Source organism: Pteropus alecto, unplaced genomic scaffold (genome assembly GCF_000325575.1).
Source record: "Pteropus alecto unplaced genomic scaffold, ASM32557v1 scaffold5, whole genome shotgun sequence".
NCBI classification, from domain to species: domain Eukaryota; kingdom Metazoa; phylum Chordata; class Mammalia; order Chiroptera; family Pteropodidae; genus Pteropus; species Pteropus alecto.
This window is the reverse complement of record NW_006441953.1, coordinates 5,698,795-5,717,107: the sequence shown is the minus strand read 5'-3', so window position 1 is coordinate 5,717,107 and position 18,313 is coordinate 5,698,795. Positions and strand designations below refer to the sequence as shown.

At 37.1% G+C, this 18,313-nt stretch overlaps 1 non-coding gene across 1 annotated transcript; it reads right to left on the bottom strand.

Moving 5' to 3' along the window:
* Positions 1-7,068: 7,068 nt before the first annotated feature.
* Positions 7,069-7,187, bottom strand: LOC112485560. Its single transcript, XR_003048505.1, has one exon. It is a non-coding gene; the product is annotated as a 5S ribosomal RNA (ribosomal RNA).
* Between the last annotated feature and the right edge of the window lie 11,126 nt (positions 7,188-18,313).

Sequence of the window (18,313 nt, the reverse complement as noted above, 5' to 3'; positions counted from 1 at the left end):
TTGAAAATTGATCTCTGAGGTATTTCTCAAACTGGTTGTACCATTTTAACTTGCAGAAGTACGTCTGATGTTTTTTAGGTTTGTTAAGCTCTACTTTAGGAGAATATATAGGCAAGGAGCAATAATTAATTTTAATGACTGTATTGATTTTTGGATCATAGTAATTAAATGTTTAAAGAGTTAAGTTAAAAATGTTGTTTGGTACACAGCAAAGGAAGGATTTTCTTTTGTGATTTTTGATTTTTAGGGACACTGATCTTAGAATCATATATTCTTCATAAATAAACAATTAAGACTTTTAAATATAATTATTCAAAGTAATAAAAGCAAAACAATTAGACTGTGGTTATTTCATTTCTTGGTCTTGTTGACATTTGCAAAAATCATTTCCAGGACTACTTATTTTTAAATGAGCAAAATGTTTCTATTCCAAATCCATAAAAGTGGGCATCAGTCTTTCAGAAAACAAATCTCTCCACTGGCACCATTCGTAGCCTAGTATTTGGAAGTGGACTTCTGTTTTAAACGGACATAAAAATCTAGTTACAGCCACATCACAATTTTGTAAAATTGAATTTGCTGTTCTTTGGGCATACCTTCCCCAGAAAACCTCCCACAGGGAGGCAGTGTGGTGTAGAAAATAAAACACCCATCTTACCTTCTAGCTTTGCCACTGGCTTCTGTAGGATCATCTCCAACATTTTCCTTACTTTTTAACCCCTTTTTGCCATTCCGGTCACAAAGGCATCCTTTTCTATTATGTAAAACTCATTTATTGTGGTTAAATATATTTGTCTTTTAATTAGCAATATGCTTGTATGAGAGAGGAGGAAAATATTCCTTATCCACGCATGAGTGACTGGGAGAACTTCAGTTAGAAATGCGCAGTCTTAAGTAGCAGTTGACACTGCTCCATGTACCTTATAACCTCTCAAACATGTCAGAGTTCTCTATATCACAGGCTTGTTACAGGTGGTAAGGGGACTTTGGGCACATTTACTTGTTTGTTCAAATTCTTCTGAAAGTCTGTTAGGTCCCAGACACTGTGCTAGATGCTGGGATGGAGATGCAAGACATGGATTCGGATTTCAAAGAGTTCACAATCTAAAAGGTCAGAAAGACAGCTCTGAGGAAAAGAACGCAGCATGGTGTTACTGTAGCACTATGCTGGCCCAGAGAAGGGACATCCGAAAAGGCAAGGAGAGAGAAGACAGGGAGAGTTTTCCGAAGGCATCAAAAAGACACATACAAAAGCATTATTATATGACTGTTATGTACATGGGAAAATGTGCACTGGTTAGTGTTGGTGTAAGGTGTGTAAGAGGGACCAGCAGACAAGAAGGTTGGACTTTTTGTGTGGATAACTAATAGTCATGAAAAGATTTTAAGCAAGGGAAAGACATGATTATATTTGTATCTTTAATAACTTTGCCTGCTGATACCAAGATGAGGGGAAGGGTGGAGGGCTGATTTTGCTACATTAACCCATGTGAAAAATAAGGGTCTGAAACTATGGCAGTGGAAGTGAAGATATAGAAATAGGATCCTATTCAAAAATATTTTTGAGGCAGAATCTAAAATGTCTTCTAACTAGTCAAACATATGATTAAGTGAGTGTGAGCAGTCTAGGTTGACTCTTCTTTAGTTTCTGGTTTCAATGGTTGGTGGAAGGTGAAGACGTGCAAGCCATGACACATATGTATGAGGAGATAGAGTTTTAGGGGTGACGAATGATAGTGAGCTAAGTCTGAGGTGTTGGAGCTTTGTAGATTCTCAACAAATGTTAGTTCATTCTTTTCTCCTGTTTCTTTATCCCATGGAATATTTGTAGATGCCTAGTAAGCATTCGATGTATGAGTCTGGGCTGGAAATAGGTCAGCAACTAATCAACATTATGATGGTAGTTTTAGCCATGGAAATGGATGAAATTGCCCAGAGACATACATTTATGTAGAATGAAAAAAGAGGATGCAAAGGGCTGAACTCTGGAGCAAATCAATATCAAAAGGGCTGTAGAATTATTATAATGTTGTTTGGCTTGCGAAACATGCTGACAGTATGGTGAAAACAACTAGTTTTATTCAGCGGAGCCCAGTAGTAACATAATTTTGAGATAATTTCTTTTTTTTTTTGTAGCAATACAAAGACAAGGGCAACTAAATTGCTGATATTATTGGTTCTAAAGTGTACTTAATGACAAACCCCAATTCTAAATTAGGGCAACTTATGGAGTGTGGTTGTGAGTTCTGTGGCAGAGAATATGCTTACTTGATTGATCTCAAATACTTGGATGGATTCTCTGCCATATCCAGAAAGATCAGATCATGTTTTTACAGTTGTTCTTTTGCTGTTGTTATCCTTTTTGGTTTGTTTGTTCAAGTAAGTAAACTACATGGAGAGAACTATTCTTAAGACTTTTTTCCCCCCTGTTCTGTTTGTCTTTATTTTCAAACTGAGAAGGTCATCTCCAGCAAACTTTATCTCTGAGAGGCTTCCTTTTCTTTTCCCCAAATAAAAATTGTGGTCTGAATACACTGCAAGGAACTGCAGATACCTGCTGTTTTGTTTAAGGGCATTATAATTGTAGGCAATGGGACTCTGTGTGGCTATGAGTTAGGCAGACTGCTGGACCCTATAGAAGAGAAGAGAGAGACAGAAGAGGCCTAGAAGTGGTAGCTAGGTAGTGAGTAAGAAAGGTTCACTAATGTAAGTTAAATTGGAAATGAGATTTACTTAGGGTATAGCTAAAAAACCATAGATCCTCTCTCAGTCTTGAAATTTGGATCCTGCCGTGTGTGTACACTTGAGTCCTTGTGCTGTCTTTGTACTGCCTTCTGAGCTGCCAGGATTTGGCTTGGTGTGAATCCCTTGATGAGTTCATTTGAAGACATCTCTTTGGCTTTCTTCTTCTTATCTCTTTTCCCTATAGAATATAATTTTATTGTAGCTCATCTTCCCTACTCCCATCACCACTCCCAAGTCATTCTGTGTCTGAGCAGGTATCCAGGTTATTGACTCAAGTAATCCGATAAACAAGTCTATGCTAATATGTATGTAGTTAAGAACTAGAACTCCAGGGTTCTCTATGCATATCAGGAGAACACGTTACTAGAGATAGAAGCTATTGAGATACAATGAACTTCTCTGTCTCACTCAGTAGGATGGCTTTATAGGTAAAGATGTCAGGGAAAGTTTGTAAAACTATGGCAGTGGGAATTATGTAGATGGATAACTGATAAATTTGTTTAAGCAAAAACTTAGACCTTTCTAAAGTCACCCTTGTATTTGGAAAACTAAATCAGAATTTTACAGACCAAGCCCACTATGGTTCAAAACATAGGAAATTAAATTTAACCTATAAATGCCTGTTGAGGAACTAAAGCTTATGAAATGAAGTGAGTAAGACTCACCATAATATGCTCATTCATGCTGCTCCAGACACACTAGCTTTCTTCTCTTCCTTGCATACAACAAACACACTCCTTTCCTCAAAGCTTTCCACTTGCTGTTCTATCAGCCTAGAGGCTCTCTCGTTACATACCTACATGATTTTCTCCCTCCTTTCCTTCTCTCCTTAGATCTGACCACACTGTCTAAAATAGTATTTCTCCCATCACTCTTTATTCCCAACTCTATTTTTCTTCAGAGCACTTACATATTACTGAACCATATGTATATTTATTTGTTATTATAGTTAATAAATACAATTAAAATGAATAAATAGTGAAACTGAGCATAGAACCCAGGTCTTGGAGCCCCAATCCATAGAAGAGAAATGATAGGGAGAGGGGAGGGTGGAGAGAATCTGAATGGGAGTATGTTGGCATGTGTGTCTCAGGGCAACATTGGAGGTCCACGCAGAGGATGTAAGAAAAAAGTTTCCCCAAGCCTGGAGCTGCTTCTGTCTTCAGCTCCTCCTAATTAAGAATAGAGACTTTTTGTAGATCCATAATTGCTTTGGGGCATATTCCTGAGATTGTGATGATTATTTCATTGGTTAACTGCAAGAGAGGAAGACTAGGAGACTCTGCATAGAGAGTCGGTGAGGGCAGCAGTTACAAAAACTGCCAGATCCATGGCTATTTATCTGGGAAGGGCATGAGGTTTTCAGGAATGCAGGTAAATTGCTGGCTTCAAAGAAAGTGGGAGCATTTGTACCTACCTCTTTGGGTTGTTTTGTTGTAGATCAAATGAGTCTGTGTGTAGTGCCTGTAAAATAATTGTCACAATAAATGATATTATTATTATTATTATTACATATGGGTATGATTAAACAGATAGTCTCCATGCTTCATTCCACCTCATGGATTTCCCAAATTTGTCCAGCCTATGCCTAGGAAGAAAAGTTTACACATCATACAAGAAGTGTATTGAGCTCTTCAGAAGCAAGCAAACAACACTTATAAATGATAGTACATTCATTTTGATCGCCATTGTCACTTACAAGCTCACTGTGCACTTCTGTTTTCCTAAAGGCTTAAACTCAATGAAGTTCAAAATGTATTTGAAAAACTTTTTTCTTCATTTTTGAAGTTGTATATTTGGAAGAGAACTTATCCATATGTTATTAATTATTTACTCATAATTAAGGACTTCCAACCAGTAAAAAGGCACTTTCAAGATTTATTTTCCTTTGGAAATTGAAGTTTCCTTTGGTTTCATGTTGGACTGGAAACAGTAGCCATGTCAGCCCTATTCAGGCAGGAACAACACTTCTAAAATATGTTTTTAAAATGAGCTTACCTGCATATCCCCACTAATTAGCACAGGGCCTGGCAAATAATAGGTGCTCAACATTTGTTGGATGAACAAACCGTTAGGTGACTCAAATTTTGTGATCCTAGTAGATATTTGCATTCAAGGGTCTTTTCTTGAGTGTTTTCTTCCTAAATAAATTGTGTAATTATAATGGGTTTATTAGTTTCCTAGGGCTGCTGAAAGAATTTACCGCAAACTGGGTGGCTTAAAACAATTTATTTTCTCACAGTCTGGAGGCCAGAAGTACAAAATCGAGGTGTCAGCAGGGCTGAGCTCCTTTCGAAGGCTCTGAAGGAGAATCCGTCCTTACCTCTTCCAACTTTTAGTGACTCCAACTGTTCGTTGGCTGTAACTCTAATTTCTGCCTCTTCACATGGCCTTCTCCTCTACTCTCTCATAAAAACACCTGCCATTAGATTTAGGGCCCACCCAAATAATCTCGACGATTTTATCTTGAAATCCTTAACTTGATTACACGTGTAAAGTTGATTTTCCAAATGAGATCAAATTCACCGATTGTGGGATGTGAACATATCTTTTAGAGGGCCACTATTTAACATACTACAATGAATAATGGAAATTTTCAACATTTATAGTTGGATTATCTTTCTTTTGACCAGTTTTTCACACTATGCCACTGTATGCAGAGTTTTACAAGTGTTTAAACCTGAGAAGGTTGAGGACCTGGTTTGTGTTTCAGTCTACTTTAGGTTAGAAGACGGGGAAAAACAAATCAACGTTTTAACTGCAGATGGGAAAAATACGTGAACGTTGAAAACCAGTGGGTGGAGAGAGGAAGCTAAGTAAGTACTCAAGAAGGAATGTTACACCAAACCTGATGATGTCTGCATGATATATTAGGGATGGGTATTTGAAACAGTAATTTGAGTGATGACAAATGCAAAAGGATAGTGGTTATGATGGTATAAAGGGGGCCATTTTGTAATAATCTCAGTGTTTCACCCTTTGAGCGGGAAAAGTGGTTTGTGTAAAGAACTGATAAGCCATAAAGACAAGGCCAGAGACTCCTGGGATTAACAGTTTGAAATGAAAGCTCCAGAAAGAATAGAGAAAGAGACTTGGTGTAGATTGTGGCTTCTACATTGAAACCATCTGCATTTGATTTGGCAGTAGTAAAATGTAGTCTTAGAATGTATAAATATCAAAAGAAATAGTACATCAGCGGTAAGTTATTCCAGCATTAAATAAGGAGCCAGTGAGAACACTTTCAGAATTATTGTAATTCTGGTCAGCATTTCATTGAGAGGAAATTGTGGAAATTGAAAATGTTCAACAGGTGGCAATTGCAGTAAGGTTTTTTTTTTTTTTTTCCTTCCCAGTTAAAGATAAAAATTTAGCTGAAAAATTGAGCCAGTATTGCTTAAGTAAAAGGATTCTTGGAGAAAAAAAAAATCCTGAAGGAGAATGAACATACTGAATATGTTAGAAATAGAACTTTAACACAACAGGAAGACCTTGATGAATAAAACACTCAGTGTGCTGCTGAAGAACCCAGTAGTAATTGGAATAGAGTTCCTTTTGTTCTAATGCTTAATTGTTGAAATGGGATTTTAATGCATAGCCTTTTTAAAAAATGAAATAAAATTTATTTATAACATCCAGTGGTAGAGAAGTCATACATACATACATACATATATATATATATATATATATATGTAAAAATGGAAAGCACCTGCAAATTTGGAGGTTAAGAAAAACAGGTGCTCAACATTTGTTGGATGAACAACAATCTCAAATTTATATTTGAGATATCAAGGGAAAATTGTAAATCTATCCTTTCCTGTCTCTGGAACTTTCTTTTGGTGAATTCATGATCAAACTCAGGCAGTTGAAGTCAAATAGCGATACTATTGAAGATACAGGGATTTATGCAGAAATGAAGGTATATATTTGCCATGTGAATGTTCTTGTCTATATACAAATAAAATCAGTTCTTCCCATTTATGTTCTTTCGAAATGGCTGAGATAATGATATTCCTAGAGCTTCAGTTTCTGCTTATGCCATTCAGACTCCCTTATTTTTCTTTTTGTCTTATATAACCATCATTCTCTCTCTCTCCATTTTCTCACCTCTGGCTAGACACAGGGGTATCCAGTTCCCCCTTGTTTTTCATTCCGACAACATCTACGTTTCAGTTAAATTTTCCCAGCATGTGTTTTTTTCTAGGTTTATTTTGAGTTTAATATTATTTATTTTTATTTTTATTTTTTAGGCAAGGCAACCCTTGGTTGACTTCACAGATTGCAAGGACCTTGTCAGTTTACAGTTCTTTATTTTTTAATTTTTTATGCCTACAGCACCTGGTCTTCCTAGGTGGTCTCCCATCCAAGTACTAACCAGGCCTGACCCTGCTTAGCTTCCAAGGTCAGATGGGATTGGGCTTGTTCAGGGTAGCATAGCCATAGACTGAATTTAATATTAAAAAGAAATAAATTTTAATATACAGTATATATAATTCAAGAAATCCATCCTCGATTGCTAAAAAATATAATCATCTTATTAATTACATGACTTTTTTCAGTTTTAATTGTGTGAGAAGGAGTTTCTGATTATGTCCTCATGGGGTGCAAATCAACCCATTCTTCTAATTTTTTTTTTTTCCTCTCAAACATCCTGCCACTTATTCTCTGAAGTATTTTATGACCTAAAGATTTATTTCTGAATTTTCAGACTCCACTATGAGGGCAGCACAGAGCTTTAGGAGAGTATATAATAATTAATTGGAGAATAGAAAAAAAGGAATAGAATTCATATTTATAAGTATTTTTACATAAAAATTCAAGTAAAAAATTAAGCTTGACTAATTCATTATTTAATAAATGGAATGGTGACACACGTATTTGCTTTATAAATATATAGTGTATATGCATTTTAGAAAATCCTATTGGTGTTTTAAAATATATTTTCACTTTATATTTTTTAACATTAAACTTTAGACTTGAAAGTAACTTTTTAAAAAAAGCAACTTATTCAATAATATCTTAAGATTTTGAACTTATTCAATAATACCTTGGGATTTTGAAAGTTTTTCATTTCTGACATATAAATAGACCCACATTTCTGGGTCTCCAAAGGTTTTTGTTAGAAATTCTTCTTGCTGCAATACTTGGGCAGGGAACAGGAGTGCCTGGAAGTCTTGTAAAGAGACCCCTGCAGAATTGCCAGGGCACTAACAGTCTGAAACAATGAGTGTTTTTTCATGTCTACATCTGTTTTGAAGATTTTATGTATTATATTCCTTTCTCCTCCTTTGTGTTTTTTTCCTGCCTAAATACTGCATTAAAACACACACTAACTTGACAGTTCTTCTTTGAGTATGATGGTTCAGCCTAGTTCAAATACAATAACTTGCCAAATCTTAGTTATAGTGGGAGGTTCCAGTCTTGTGGAACTTTTTTGGAGTGGGGGGTTTCTAGAGCCTAAGGTAGCCATGTGTGACTAGATTAGCTTTCAAGATAGGTAATCTTTTTAGTATTTCGGCTATCATGGTTTATCTTTCTGAAGCAGTTTGTCATTCTCTGCTTATACATTTTAGATCTTAGCACCCATAAAATAAGACATTTATTATTTATCAGTAAATGTGGTGTTGTGGTCACAGTGTTAGAATTTTTTTCTGTCTTTTCTGCCCTTATTACTTTCTTAGTCTTTCTTAGTCAGAAAAAGGGAAAAAACCTCTAAAAACTCAATTTGTCCTCATTTCACTTAAAAATAATTATTGAGCATATACTACATTCCAGGTACTGTGCTAAGACATGGAGCATGGAGCAGTCATCAAAACAGACCCAGTTTTTGCTCCTCAAGGAATCTATAGTCTATTAAGCTATTCAGACAAAAAAGTTGTAAAAGAAGAATTTCAAGGTTCTATGAGAGTGCCCTTTTAATTTGATTTTATTGAGATATAATTGATATCTCAACATTGTATTAGTTTCAGTTGCACAACATAATGATTCCATATTTGTATATAGTCTATTTTTGCAAAATGGTCACCACAAAAATTCTAGTTAATATCCATCATAATACATAGTTACAGAATTTTTATGTGTGTGATGAGAACTTTTAAAATTTACTTTCTTAGCAACTTTCAAATATGCAGTGTAGTACTATTAACTATACTTGTCATGCTGTAATTATATATCCGTGACATTTATTTTATAACTGGACGTTTGTACCTTTTTACTTCCTTTCACCCATTTTGCCCACCCACTGCGCCACCCCTTTGGCAACGACCAATCTGTTTTCTGTGTCTATGAGCTTGTTTGTTTGTTTTTTAGATTACACATTTAAGTGAGATCATATGGTATTTGTCTTTCTCTGTCTGACTTTTTTCACTTAGTGTAATGTCCTCGAGGTATATCCATGTTGTTGCAAATGGCAAGATTTCATTTTTTTTTTTTTTTATGGCTCAATAATATTTCATTATATATATATTATAACATCTTCATTATCAATTCATCTGCTGAGGTACACATAGGTTGTTTCCATATTTTGGCTATTGTAAATAACGCTGCAGTGAACATGGGGGTACATATATCTTTTCAAGTTAGTGTTTTTGTTTTCTTTGGTTAAACACCCAGAAGTGGAATTGCTAGGTCCTATAGCAGTTCTATTTTTAATATTTCGAGGCACCTCCATGCTGTTTTCCATAGTGGCTCTACCAATTTATTTACCCACCAACAATGCACAAGTATTTTCTCCATGTCCTTGCCAACACTTGTTAATTCTTATCATTTGATAATTGCCATACTAACAGATATGAGGTGATATCTCATTGTGGTTTTGATTTGCATTTTCCTGATGATTAACTGCTTTTTTCTTGCTCTTTTAAGATTCTCTCTTTGTCTTTAACTTTTGGCATTTTAATTATGATGTGTCTTGGTGTGGGTCTCTTTGAATTCATCTCGTTTGGGATATTCAGTGCTTCTTGAGCTTGTATGTCTATTTTCTTCACTAGGTTAAGGAAGTTTCCTGTCATTATTTCTTCAAATAGGTTTTCAATTCCTTGCTCTCTCTCTTCTTCTAGTAACCCTATGATGTGAACGTTGGCACGCTTGATGTTGTCCCAGAGGCCCCTTAAACTATCCTCGTTTTTTTGAAATTGTTTTTCTTGTTGCTGTTCTGATTGGGTGTTTTCTGTTACCTTATCTTCTAAATCACTGATTCGATCCTCTGCTTCATCTAATCTACTGTTGATTCCTTCTAATGCATTCTTCATTTCAGTTATTATAGTCTTCATTTCTGACTAGTTCTTTTTTATGTTTTCTATTTCCATTTTTATGTGTTTTATCTTCTTGGTAAAGTTCATCTATTCTTCCCCTAAGTTCATTGAGCATCCTTATAACCAGACGAATGCTGCATCTGGTAGATTGCTTGTCTCCATTTTGTTTAGTTCTTTTCCTGGAGCTTTGTTCTGTTCTTTCATGTGAGACATATTTCTTGTTCCATTTTGTCTGCCTTCCTGTGTTTGTTTCTATATACGAGGTGGGGCTGCTATGTCTCCAGGTCTTAGCAGAGTGGCCTTATGTAGTAGGTGTACTATGGAGCCCAGTGGCACAGTTTCCCTGGTCTTCCGAGCTAGGTGCTGCAGGTGTGTCCCTTGTGTGAGTTGTGTGCGCCTTCCTGTTGTAGTTGAGCCTTGGTTGTTGTTTGCACATCAGTGGGAGAGAATGACCCATGGGCTGATTGGTTGTGAGGACTGGCAGTGACCAGTGGAGGTGCTGTTGTACAGGAGCTGACGCTACAGAGCAAGATTCACTTTAGCAGGGCTCTGGTGCCTGCTCAGTCTGTTCTTTGTGTCATCCTCATATGCGACTCTGGGTGGTGCTTTGGCTAGTCCAAAGCCTACCACCAAGCATGCTATCTCTGGGGCCTTCTGGAAGGGACCCTACCTCAGGCCAACTTCAGCAGCAGCTTATGCCTTGCCTGGGCCACCTGGAATGAATCACCAAGCAATCCGCAGTTGGCCACTACCTGCGCTGGGCTTGGAGGTGCCTCAAGAGGCCAAGCTGTGAACCAAGGCCAGCTGCCACTATTGCTGGGATTGGGCTGCTCAGCAAAAGGTATGGGGCATATTGAGGCCAGATACTGCTCGTTTGGGTTTGTGAACCTTTGAGAGATTTTAGGAAAGTCTGCAGCATGAGCCAAGACAGGCCATTTGTATGGAAAAGCTACTGGAAGCACCTTGAGTGGGCCTGCAATTTGGGTGGGGCAGGGCCTTAGGGAATCAGCAAGTTGATGGAGACTCAGATATGGCATCTACCTGCCTGTAACTTCTGGCTGGGAGTGGGGAGATCACAACAAAGAAGCAATGGATTCTTCCAGTACTTCTGTCTTGGAGAAAGCTGCCCCTCCAGCCCTCACCCTGAAGCCAGATAATTCAGTTCTTCTCTTTACGTCCTTGATGTCTTTCAAGCTGATGCTCCAGCACTGGAGCTAAGAGGGAGTGAGTTCATCAGCGAGTAAGTCCAAGCTTGGGCCCTTTAAGAGGAACACCTGGGTCTGGGTCTCTAGTAGACCTACATCTCATTCAGCCACAATCTCTACTGGTTTTTACAGCCAGAAGTTGTGGGACTTCTCTTCCTAGTACTGAGACCCTGGGCTTGGAGCTATATTTCATTATATATATTTCTTTATGGAGCTGTGATCCCTTGCCCCTCTGGGGGAACCTCCATAGCTGAGATATCCCTCCCGATATTTAACCACCTCACTCAGATGTATGACGAGCTTGTTCAGTGTCTCTGCCTCTCCTACCAGTTACACCAGTCTCAAGGCTTCCAATCTTTGTCTTTAGCTGTAAAATTTCTGTTCAGCTAGACTTCAGGTGATTTTCAATGATGGTTATTCTGCAGTTTAGTTGTAATTTTGATGTGGTCATGAGAGGAGGCCAGCACAGCGTTTAACTACTCTGCCATCTTGACTGGAAATCTGTTCTTGAGATTGCTTTGGCTATTTGGAGTCTTGTGGTTCCATATTAATTTCAGAATTGTTTTATTTCTATAACAAAGTGTCATTGAAATTTTGATAGCAATTGCATTAAATCTGTAGATTGCTTTGGGTAGTATGGGCATTTCAACTATATTAATTCTTTCTATCCATGAGCATGGAATATCTTTTCACTTATTTGTGTCTTCTTAAATTTCTTTCATCAATGTCTGATAATTTTTAGTGTACAGGTCTTACACCTCTTTAACTAAATTTATTCCTAGGTATTTTATTCTTTTTTAGTACAGTCGTAAATGGAATTTTCTTAATTTCTCTTTCTAATAGTTTATTTTTAGTATATAAAAACATAACAGATTTATATATATTCATGAGAGTGCCTTTTCTTAAAAAAATTTCTATAATCATATTTCCATTGAGATGAAGCCAAGGAGGCTTCTGGGCCCCGTGTTCCCTACCCTGTTTCAGCCCACATGCTCCTCCTTTCCATATTCATACAAGCAAGACCATGATAAAGAAGCTACAAAAGCACTGCTTACTTTCTTGTGGTTATTTTAACATTATTTGTATCCAGATCTAAAAGTGAGATCAATTTTGGATTATTTTAAAACATTTTTTTTTTGTGAGAATAGTTAATTGTTTTCTCTGGGAGGGTGGAAACTTTTGGCAACTTTTTTTTATGGTTGTGATTCAAAAGTTTTACTGACCCGGTCTCTTTTTATTCATTGTCTCAGGCCAAGTACAGCAATGAATGGAAGATGATTTGAGTGTAAAAGTCCTAAATATAATCTTGGTTCTATAGCAAACCAATAAAAAGTTAATATTTGATTGTTTCTGGAACTACATAGAGTATGCAAGTATATTTAATGTGAAACAAATATTTTCCATATATTATTAACATGTGTAATGGTCTTCCTGTAATCTTCCTGTATGCACAGATCTATTAGCTTATATATTAATTTGGATGATTTGACAGCTCTCAAAACAGAATTACTTCATTTTAATGTGCTTTATTTTATACACACACATACACACACATGTATGTGGGTATGTATGCATGTGTGTCTGTATGACTAAAAATATCCTAGCAGACTCTTGGAGCTATATTTCATTATATCTGAGAGACAGAAAAAAACATCAGGAATGATTGTTTTCTGAATGCATAGCTTATCTTACTAAGAATAGTTCTTTTGATTTTATATCTTGCAAATGAAAAGGTATGAATTAGGTAATCCTAATCATGAACTTGTCTGTTGTAATTTATTTTTTATATTGGCATTTACATTTTTAATGTGTTTAATAACCATAGTACAAAATAATTCTACTGGTTATAGATCATTGCAAAAAAGATGAAAACTAGTCAGAGAAAAGTAGATTAAGTAGGTGGTAGACCCAGGAATAGAATTCAGCTTTATATTCTTTAGCTTGTGCTTAATTTCTAGGGCCATTTTGCTTTTATTAACCATAGAAGAGCTTGTGCAATGCCATAAAAATTCGCTTACAGAATTTTAGGGAAATAATTCTTTAAGAAATTTCTAGTGAGAAAACTTTACAAACTCTTAATTACATTAATTAAGGATAACATTTTCCTAATTATGTGCTATGGGTTCTTTGTTCAGAAAATTGGGAAATGTTGTGTTATATAAAATGAAATAGATTTCTTTACTGTAGGATTTCTGAGAATCTTTCAAGTTTTAATGTGCCCTGTAACTACAGGAGAAAAATAGTATATTGCATTTTTCTAACCTATTTGATCCAAGAACCATTCTTTTAAAGCACCCTTATTCACATTTCATAAGTTAAAGTTTACAAAATATTTATCTAGGATTGTGGCTCTTGTGTGCCTTTCCATTTGATATAATAATTTGTACACCTGAGAGCTGCTACAGAATCTCAGGGTAGGAAGGTGTCATACCTATGAGTGAATATTTTAGTCAGCATATCGAGAAAAGAGATTTCCAATGAAAGAGATTTTTGCTGAGTGACTTTATTATGAATCCATAACATGTATGTGTCACCCCTAAATGAATGTGTTGAAGCCCTAAACCCCAATGTGGCTGTATTTGGAGTAAGGAAGTAATTAAAGTTAAATGGGGTCATAATGATGGGATCCTTATTCTATGGGGTTTGTGTCCATCTAAGAAGAGTTACCAGAGAGCTCCTCCTCCCCAACCCCACATTCCCAAGTCAGTGCTCAGAAAACAAGGCCATTTGAGGAATACAGTGAGGAAGCAATGTCTACAAGCCAGGAAGAGTGCTCTTACCAGAAACTAAACCCTGCTGACATCTGACCTTGGACTGTTCATCTCCAGAACTGTGAGAAAATATCTCTGTTGTTTAAGCCACCCAGTTTATGATATTTTGATATTATGAGCAGACTAAGACACACTTTAAGGCTTAAAAACCACCAGAGTTAAAGATAATGGGAAAAGTTACTCTTTTGCTGCAATTATTGCCTGACGAGGTATTTTGTAATGTAAGCTGGATGGAGACAAATGAAGCTGCCCTCAGATATGGAAGAAACGAAAGTGAGGAAAAGCATGGAAAGCCTCATAAAAAAGGTTTCGTGTAGTGGCCTTGAAATATATTCTATTTACCTTTATTGTTAAGTCATTAAGCATCAAGGATTAGGTGGCACTGTGGTGGCGGAAGAGCAATGATGATAAAGTGGCAATGAGGAGCACGAAGGCAGCATATACCGAATATGCAGCTGTCCTCTTATACCCAAGTAGCCTTTGGTGAGCCCAACTGCCTGGCCATTGAAAACTGGAATCTTAGACCTCAGACTCAACCTCATTAATAGTCCTGCTTCTTGAATTAGTTCCTGCTTCATGCCAATGGTTGAGCTCCCCATATTTTTGCAGTGATTGAGGCCCAGCCTGGCACCAGCTTGCATTTGCTTCTCCTTGCTAAAGTGGTCAGGAACTACAAAAATCAGACATAAGAAAGTAGTTCCAAAGCTCATTTCTTTTTTCCTTTGGGAACTGAACAACATATGTAGTAGAAATCTCATAACCACCCACCTTGTAGAAGACCTATTTAGAAAATTTAACAGAAAAGGACCATAATCAGTACATTATTCTCCAAAGGCAAATAGTTGTGTGTGTGTGTGTGTGTGTGTGTGTGTGTGTGTGTGCGCGTGTGATCCACTTGCATTGACTTTAAATAAGTGATTCAATTGTAGAGATTGAAAATTATATGCTTTTAGGTTATATTTTATTTATGAATCACATCAAAGTATTTAACAGGAACTTGTGGTTTAAAAAACATTCATCATTAACTCAAACATGCAAGCTTAAAAAAATAATTTGGCTTCCAATTTGATATAGCACATGATTTTTCCAGGTGAACAAGAATGGACATTTGAATGAGACTCCGAAGAGGCCAGAGTCCATGGGAGGATCTCTTTGACTGCCTCAAACACTGCACAGACCTGTCTTCACATGGGAGATCTAAAACAGTGCATGAAAGCAGAGACACAGGTGTCGACCAGGCCCATGAACCAAGCCCACTTTGTTTGTATTATACACAGTGACCTCCTTTCCTGGGGGTCAGATTGCAAATGGAAATTGAGAGCAGCACTTTGGAAACTAACAAGTGCTGATCTTGAGGTGATGCCATTTTCCTTTTAGACGTGAGCTTGCTGCATTTCATGATGACATTTCAGTAGTGGGCTAAAGACATTTGAAGTCTCCTTTTTTCCATCAGTGTCCTGGCTTGTGTACTTAAATAGAAACCCGCAAATAAAAACAACATAAGCAAAGCAATTTAACATGCAGCTCGTTTTAGGGAGTTCTTTTAACAGTCACGTTTGGGCGATTCCATCTGATGTTACTTTTGTCTTATAAGTCACCACTTTATTCATTTTGGAGAAACAATACTACAGTCTGGAATCTTGTTCAGAACTGTCTTGAGATCAGAGGCAACTAAATAAGATGAACACAAACAAGGGTACCCCATTTGAGGCTATTAGCTTCTCTTCCTTTTGCTTCACTCTAACACATATGTCACAAGAATGGAAAGTAGTTACTTGACATAAATATATTCAAATAAGTACACTGGATTTCTTTCTCTGGAAGAATTACCCTAAGAAGAGAGCCTTTGGATGTGGATCAAGCTGCTGCACTGAAGGAACAAAACTAAAGACCAGTGAAAGTTTAGCACCAGTGAAAAGATTCTCACCATCTGCTAAATATGCTATTCCATCATGGTGATTTAAAGAACCAAGAATGTCCCCAAAATCTGCTTTGGAAATCTTTTTCTTTCAAATCCTCTTAGCAACTGACATTATTACTGTCTTATGGTGCAATGTGACTACAACAAAAACGCTCATGTATCCAGGTGAGAGACTATAATAACAGTTCAGCCCTAGAGACTGATATCACATGAGTCTTGGTGGGGGGTAGTGGGGAGGGAAAACCTCACCCAGGATTTCTGTGAAAGGTGAAAGGTGGCTCTAGTTTGCCTCTCCTCATTCTTTTCACTGAAAGGTGTTCATTGAGTAGTGGCCACTGGACTTAATGTTGGTGGGAGCTTGGCATATGGAATGCTGTCTCCGGCACGAGAAAGAGCCAACTGCAATTGGCTTTCATTCTTGCTATGAAATGCAGCAACACAATACATAGATGGTTTAGTGAACTGAAGAGGCTGTGAAATTAATCTCCTTGAGTACTTTTCCAAACATCCCAAGCTCCTTCAGGTAAATTCCACCCCCACCCGCTGCTTCTTTTGTTTTTCTCTTGGTAATCTCACAGGAAACCAATCTCAAGGATTTTTTTTCTAGAGGCCAAACTGGGATTTCAACAGGATTGAGATGAGATCTCACCTATCAGCGTAAAAATATCTTTCTTATATGGTCAGGTCCCTTCAGTAGAGACCTGAGCATTGAGGAGAATGGAGCAGGGGACCCATCTGTCCAGGATGTGCCTACTTATGGAAAATGCTAAAGCAATACCATTTTTAATTCAGAGATTCCAATGCACATTAAAGATGCTAACACATTAATCTTCACACCACCCTTAAATAGATAATCAGAATCATCATTTTCCATACATGAGTAGTTGTCGAAATATAGAGCTTATTTGTTTGGATGGTACTTCAAAAAAGTTTGAACTTGAAATTTGGGCCACAAGCAAATATTTTTTTATTGCAAAATTTTAAAAATAAACATTCTTTCAAATCTTCAACATTGCCCCATTCTATTTCTCTCCACTCACCCCACAAAATTCTGCTTACCAATCTCTTTACAACTGTAACCTCAGGGCAATAGTTAGACTTCTGAATACAGATGTCCCTATCAGAGGTGGAATAAAGGCACAAGACAAGAGCTCTGGCTATGCCTCAGTCATTGAAAAGGAGGAAGGTGCTGGAGAGAATGTAACTATCACTTGTTTCGGGAGCAGTGAACTGAACTGCGATTGCTGGGAACAAAGTTCTAAAAAGGAAAGAGCTGTTGGTAGAAGGTTCTTTGTCTGCTCTTTAGAATGCTTCTACAAGAGGAGATGGAGGGCAAGCCACAAGGAGAACGCTCTTGCAGGAGGGTGGAGTGGTTAAGATGTTAGGACTAGGAAGAGTTTTAGGTGCAGCCATGGAGGTGGCTGATGGTGGCAGTGGCTGGTGGTGGCAGTGGTGGCTGCAATGAAGGAGGAGGAGGAGGAGGACCAGGAAGATTGGGCAGTGCATGTAACGGCTTTCACGGGACTGGGCATGGGGCCTGCCAAATTGTACCCCAAGGGTAAGCAGAAGTAAACCCAAGGATTGTGTCGTAGAACCAAGTTACAGGGTCAAAGTTCTCTACTTTCATGCTTGTGTAAAGAGAAGATATATTCCTAGTTTTTGAGAAACTCTCAAAATCTTGAAAATCTCTTGGTATAGCCAAAGCGTAGTAATTGGTAAAGAGTACTCAGAACCATGTAAGGAAAAAGAATTTGCAAAACACCTTCTCCCTCTCGTTTTTAATTTTTTTTATTAGATTCAAGTTTCATTGCATAATTAACTATTCATTTTCACATATTCTTATAATTCTCATAAGCATCCAGTGACATAGGTTCATCATTGTTTCTGTTTTACAGATGAAATAAGGTTCAGAGAATTGAAAGTGAATTACCTAAGATCAGCAAGTAGCAGAATCAGAGTCGGATTCAGTCCCTCTGGCCACCCCACTGTATGTCAGAGTCCCAGTGACTGTCCTATTACCTTTCATCAACTATCATATTATCCTTTAATGTTGCCCAAAGGTTAGAACTGCCTTCAGAGCCACTTCGGACATTGGTACCATGAACATTAGTCTAAGCTTAGATGACAAAATGAGTTTTGTTAAATTAGCACTGCAGAGTTTCAATAAAGTCATATTGAAAACTCAACAAATAATATTCTTGCCTAACAAAAGTGCTTGATGAATTTTTTTCAGAAGTACATATTACATCTTTAAATGCAATTAAGAGAAACTGGGTTTGTTGGAATTAAGGGGTGTGTGTAGTAGATTTAAATTCTTAGGGAGTAAAGTTTCACATGGATATTGTTTTAGAAAAAGCAAGAGGCAAATAAAATGGAAAAAAAAGAAACAAGAGCAGGTTCAATTAAACACATTTTTACTTG